The 6,554-nt window shown below is 37.9% G+C and overlaps 1 non-coding gene across 1 annotated transcript; it reads right to left on the bottom strand.

Moving 5' to 3' along the window:
- Nucleotides 1-4,915: 4,915 nt before the first annotated feature.
- Nucleotides 4,916-5,053, bottom strand: LOC122696691. The gene has a single exon (XR_006341821.1). It is a non-coding gene; the product is annotated as a U4 spliceosomal RNA (small nuclear RNA).
- Nucleotides 5,054-6,554: the final 1,501 nt, after the last annotated feature.

Raw genomic sequence — 6,554 nt, 5'->3', positions numbered from 1 at the left:
CATAACTTTCCTTCCAAGGAGTAAGCATCTTTTAATTTCATGGCTGCAACCACCATCTGCAGTGATTTTAGAGCCCCCAAATATAAAGTCAGCCACTGTCCCCACTGTTTCCCCATCTATTTGCCATGAAGTGATGGGACCAGATGCCATGAAAGTTTTCTGAATGTTGAGCTTTAAGCTAACTTTTTCACTCTCCTCTTTCACTTTCCTCAAGAGGCTCTTTAGTTCTTCTTCACTTTGTGCCATAAGGGTGGTGTCATCTGCATATCTGACATTATTGATATTGCTCCTGGCAATCTTGATTCCAGCTTGTGCTTCTTCCAGCCCAGCATTTCTCATGATGTACTCTGCATAGAAGTTAAACAAGCAGGGTGACAATATACACCCTTAACGTACTAGTTTTCCTATATGGAACCAGTCTGTTGTTCCATGCCCGGTTCTAACTGTTGCTTCCTGACCTGCATACAGGTTTCTCGGGAGGCAGGTCAGGCGATCTGGTATTCCCATTTCCTTCAGAATTTTCCACAGTTTATTGTGATCCACACAGTCAAAGGCTTTGGCATAGTCAATAAAGCAGAAATAGATGTTTTTCTGGAACTCTCTTGCTTTTTTGATGATCCAGCAGATGTTGGCAATTTGATCTCTGGTTCCTCTGCCTTTTCTAAAACCAGCTTGAACATCTGGAAGTTCACAGTTCATGTATTGCTGAAGCCTGGCTTGAAGAATTTCGAGCATTACTTTATAGCATGTGAGATGAGTGCAAATGTGTGGTAGTTTGAGCATTCTTTGGCATTGCCTTTCTTTGGGATTGGAATGAAAACTGACCTTTTCCAGTCCTGTGGCCACTGCTGAGTTTTCCAAATTTGCTGACACGTTGAGTGCAACACTTTCACTGCATCATCTTTCAGGATTTGAAATAGCTCAACTGGAATTCCATCACCTCCACTAGCTTTGTTTGGAGTGATGCTTCCTAAGGCCCACTTGACTTCACATTCCAGGATGTCTGGCTCTAGGTGAGTGTGAGTGATCACACCATCATGATTATCTGGGTCGTGAAGATCTTTTTTGTATAGTTCTTCTGTGTATTCTTGCCACCTCTTCTTAATATCTTCTGCTTCTGTTAGGTCCATACCATTTCTGTCCTGTATTGAGCCCATAGGCTTCTTCATAGAAACTGTGCAAACCAGAGGACAATGCAGTGACATTTTTAATGTGCTGAAAGAAAATAACTGCCAAACCAGAATTATTCAGACGATGAAATATCTTTCAAAAATGAAGACAAAGAATATTTTAGAAAACAAAAGTGACAGAATTCATTACCAGCAGTCCTATACTGTAAGAAATATTAAAGGAAGCTCTTCAATAAGAGTGTTTTAGAGAATATGGTATCATACACAAAGACAAATCTATAAAAATAAACAAAGATCTTTGGAAATGGTTAAAATGAAAATAAATAGAAAGACATTCCTATTTTTAATCTCTCCAAAGATAATTATCTTTCAAGATGAAATACAGTAACAATGGATTGTGGTTTTATTGGAAATATAAGAGTAAAATGAAAACCACAGAAAAGATGAGAGAGAATAATTAGAAGTATGCTGTTGTTAGGTTCTGAAGCTATATATGATTCAGTATAATTTTTTGAGGGCAGATTATGATTAGTTCAATATACACACACACATATATATATATATGTATGTATATATGTGTATATATATGTATATATGTATATATATATACACACACACATATATATGTATATATTTAGTAAGCCTTTGGGAAGAAAACTAAAGTTTTAATGGAGATAAAATGGACTCATAAAAACATTTAATTATTTCTAAAGGAGGTAGAAATAAAGGGAAAAAAAAACATAATTATTAAGGAAATGCAAATCAAAACTACAATAAAGTATCACCTCACACTGATCAGAATGGCCATCATCAGAAAGTCTACAAACATTAAGAAAGAGAAAGCTGGAGTTGTAAATCAACTATACCTCAATTTTTAAAGATTCCCTGGAGAAGGGAATGACTACCCACCCCACTGGGCTTCCCCGGTGGCGAGGCAAGAGACATAACAGAGGTGGGTTCGATCCCTGGGTTGGAAAGATCCCCTGGAGGAGGGCATGGTAACCTACTCCAATATTCTTGCCTGGAGAATCCCACGGGCGGAGGAGCAATGGGCTACAGTCCGTAGGGTCGCAAAGAGTCCGACACGACTGAAGGGACCAACACTTTCACTTTAAGGAATGTCACCAAGAATAAAAAGGGACCAAAAAAAGGGAGGGGGGGACAATACTGATAAAGGCGTTGATTCATCAAGTATAACAATTCTAAATATATATGTACTTCACAGCACAAGTGGATCACCTGGTAAAGAATCCGCCTGCAATGTGGGAGACCTGGATTCGATCCCTGGGTTGGGTAGATCCCCTGGAGAAGGGAAAGGCTATCCACTCCAGTGTTCTGGCCTGGGGAATTCCATGGACAGTATAGTCCGTGGGGTCACAGCGTCAGATAGGACTGAGCGACTTTCACTTTCACTTTCATAGCACAAGTGCTAGAAGTAGAAAGAACTGAAAGGAGAAATTTTTAAATTTACAATTATAGTTAGAGAGTTCAGCATTTTTTTTTTTTTTCCTGGCTGCCTTGAGTGCTTGTGGAATCTTAGTTCACTAGACCCCGTGGCAGTGAAAGCACAGAATCTTAACCACTGGACCACCAGAGAATTTCTGAGACTTTTAACATTTTAATTAACAGAAGCACCACACAGAGGATTACTAATGTTATAGAAGACCTGCAACCCTATCAATCAACTTGGCCCTACTGACATTTACCAAGAAAATTATCCAATGATAGAATATATTCAAGTTTAATATTTAATATTTTACTTAGACTTTACTTATCAAAGTCTAATATTAGAGTCTTGACTACCTCCCCGATAATCAAAGAATCTTTGACTGTTTTAACTCCTCCTAACTTTCTTCCATCTTATGTGTTATTCTTGAGGGTGTTTAGATTCTTATAAGACACTGTTATTGTTTTACAGTGGTAATTTACCTTTCTGATGCATTTCTATTTTTTATTGTTCTTTATTCTTTCCTACATCTCTGAGAGGCCATTTGATATCAATTTATTTTTGCCTAAAGAACAGCCTTTAGTGTTTCCTTTAGTGCCAAATTGGTGATGGCAAAAATCAATTTTCATTTCTTAGACACATAAAAAGCCTTTAATGCACCATCATTCCTAAAAAATATTTTCATTGTGGTGGCAATCAGTTATTTTGTTTCAGCAGTTTAATTATCCCTACTGTTTTTACTTCCTTATTTCATTTATCCTTTTAGCAGTTTGCCTTTGGTGTACCTAGGTGTGATTTTGCACTTATCCTGTTCAGGATTATAAAGCTTTAGTCCTATTCTCTCTTCTTCCTTGTGAGGCACTAGTTATGTGCACATTTAATCTCTTCACCATGGCCTGTTTCTTTCATGTTTCTTATCCTTTCGTCTTGCTATGCTTCAGTGTAGCGATTTTCTTCCAACCTATCATCCACTCTTTTTAAACTATGTATTTATTTGGCTGCACTGGGTCTTAGCTGCAGCCTACTGGATCTAATTTCCTGACCGGGGATCAAAACCCGGACCACCTGCACTGGGAGCACCAAGTCCCAGCCACTGGACCACCAGGGAAGTCCCTATCATCTACTTTTTAAAACTCTCTTAACGAGGTCTACTCAGCAACTAAACCCATTCCCTGTGTTCATAATTGATTATATCTTTTCAGTTCTAGAATTTCAATTGATTCTCTGTAAAATAACTTCCAGTTTTCATCCAAAATATTTCATTGTGTCTATAAATTCTTTAAATGTTTGATTTTAAAATATCTTGTTTGACATGAAAAGATGCTCAACATCACTCATTATCAGAGAAATGCAAATCAAAACCACAATGAGGTACCATGACACGCCAGTCAGGATGGCTGCTATCCAAAAGTCTACAAGCAATAAATGCTGGAGAGGGTGTGGAGAAAAGGGAACCCTCTTACACTGTTGGTGGGAATGCAAACTAGTACAGCCGCTATGGAAAACAGTGTGGAGATTTCTTAAAAAACTGGAAATAGAACTGCCATATGACCCAGCAATCCCACTCCTGGGCATACACACTGAGGAAACCAGATCTGAAAGAGACACGTGCACCCCAATGTTCATCGCAGCACTGTTTATAATAGCCAGGACATGGAAGCAACCTAGATGCCCATCAGCAGATGAATGGATAAGGAAGCTGTGGTACATATACACCATGGAATATTACTCAGCCGTTAAAAAGAATTCATTTGAACCAGTCCTAATGAGATGGATGAAGCTGGAGCCCATTATACAGAGTGAAGTAAGCCAGAAAGATAAAGAACATTACAGCATACTAACACATATATATAGAATTTAGAAAGATGGTAACGATAACCCTATATGCAAAACAGAAAAAGAGACACAGAAATACAGAACAGACTTTTGAACTCTGTGGGAGAATGTGAGGGTGGGATATTTCAAAAGAACAGCGTGTATACTATGGTGAAACAGATCACCAGCCCAGGTGGGATGCATGAGACAAGTGCTCCGGCCTGGTGCACTGGGAAGACCCAGAGGAATCGGGTGGAGAGGGAGGTGGGAGGGGGGATCGGGATGGGGAATACGTGTAAATCCATGGCTGATTCATATCAATGTATGACAAAACCCACTGAAATGTTGTGAAGTAATTAGCCTCCAACTAATTAAAAAAAAAAAAAAGAATATTGATGAAAAATAAATAAATAAATAAATTCAAGGATAAAAAAAAAAAAAAAAACCTAGGTCTCCTGCATTGCAGGCAGATTCTTTACTGTTTGAGCCACCAGGAAAGTCCAGTTTATTTTTAAAGGAGTATAAACAGCTGGGGTTTATGGCACACGATGTATACAACATATGTTTACATTGTCATGTTTCTTTGGGAAAAGTTTTCAATTAGCAATAATCACGCCTCGGATAAACCTCATTGACTATGATACTGCCACTGCGCAAAGCTGTCATGTTTCTTTAAGAACATTTTGCTATCAGTTCTGCTAATCAGTTCTGCCTACAATGTTAATGCCTTTATGATTCAAGTACTTCTTCTTTAACAAATGATAGGACTCACTTTATATTTTCCATGGCTTTTATTTTTAGGTCAAAATCACATAAAATGAATAATTGTGAGAATTACAGTGGTGATCTTACAATGTATACAAATATCAAATTGTTGTACAACTAAACTAATATGTGCCAATTATACCTCAAAATTTTTAATTAAAAAAATAACTCCATGGCATTTAGTATATTCACAGTGTTGTACAACCACCACATCTACCTGGCTCCAACACATTTCCAACATCACAAAAGTCCACATTCGCTAAGCAGTCGCTCCCTTTCCCCCAACTCAAAACAACCTTGGCAACCACCAATCTGTTTCTATGAATTTACCTATCCTGGATATTTCATACAAATTAAACATAGAATATATGAATTTTTGCATCTGACTTCTTTCACTTAGCATTTTTTTCAAGGTTTATCCACACAGTAGCAGGTCTCAGCACTTCATTATTTTTATGGCTAAGTAATAATCCATTATATGTATTTTATTTGTCCATTTTATGTTGATGGACACTTCGATTGTTTATAGCATTTACAGTACTAACACGAACATCTGTGTACAAATGTGTCTGGATAAATTGTTTCTTTTCTCTTGGATAGCTATCTAGGAGTAGATTTGCTGGGTCAAATGGTAATTCTACACTTACCTTGTTTAGGAACCACCAAGCTCTTTTTAAACAGTGGCTGACAATTTTCATTCCCATAAGCAGTATATGAGGGTTTCCACTGACCGTCTTCACCAGCACTTATTAGTTTTTGTTTTGGGTGGCACTGTGCAGCAGGCAGGATCTGAGGTTCCCCAACCAGGAATCTAACCTGGGGCCCCCTGTGGTGAAAGTGCAGTGTCTTAGCCACTGGACCAACAGGGAAGTTATTTTGTTGTTTTTGTCTTTGTTATTTTGTTTTTACAACAGCTAGTCTTGTGGATGTGAAGCGATATCTCACTGTGGTTTTGATTTGCACTTTCCTGAAAACTACACTCTTGCTGCTTTCAGGATTCTGTCTTCAGTTTTAACAGTTCAGTTATAATGTGTCTTGTGGATCTCTTGAGTTTATATATAGTGTTTGGACTTGTTGAGCATCTTGGATATGCAGGTTTGAGTGTTTTAGCAAATCTGAGAAGTTTTCAGCCACTATTTCTTCAAGTATTCTTTCTGCTCCTTTCTTTCTCCATCCTTCTGGTACTTCCTTTTTGCAAATGTTATGTTTCATTATGTTCTACAGGTCTCTTAATTTCTATTTGTCCTTCATTCTTTTTCCCTCCTGCTTCTTCAACTGGACAATTTCAACTGACTTAGCTTCAGGTTTACTGGCTTTCAATTGCCTGTTCATATTGGAAGCCTCTAGTGATTTTTTTTCACTTCAGTTACTTTCTAGCTCCAGATTTGTATGGTTCC

Source organism: Cervus elaphus, chromosome 6, assembly GCF_910594005.1.
Source record: "Cervus elaphus chromosome 6, mCerEla1.1, whole genome shotgun sequence".
NCBI classification, from domain to species: Eukaryota; Metazoa; Chordata; class Mammalia; order Artiodactyla; family Cervidae; genus Cervus; species Cervus elaphus.
The sequence above is the reverse complement of the archived record's forward strand: the minus strand, read 5'-3'. Positions and strand labels throughout refer to the sequence as shown.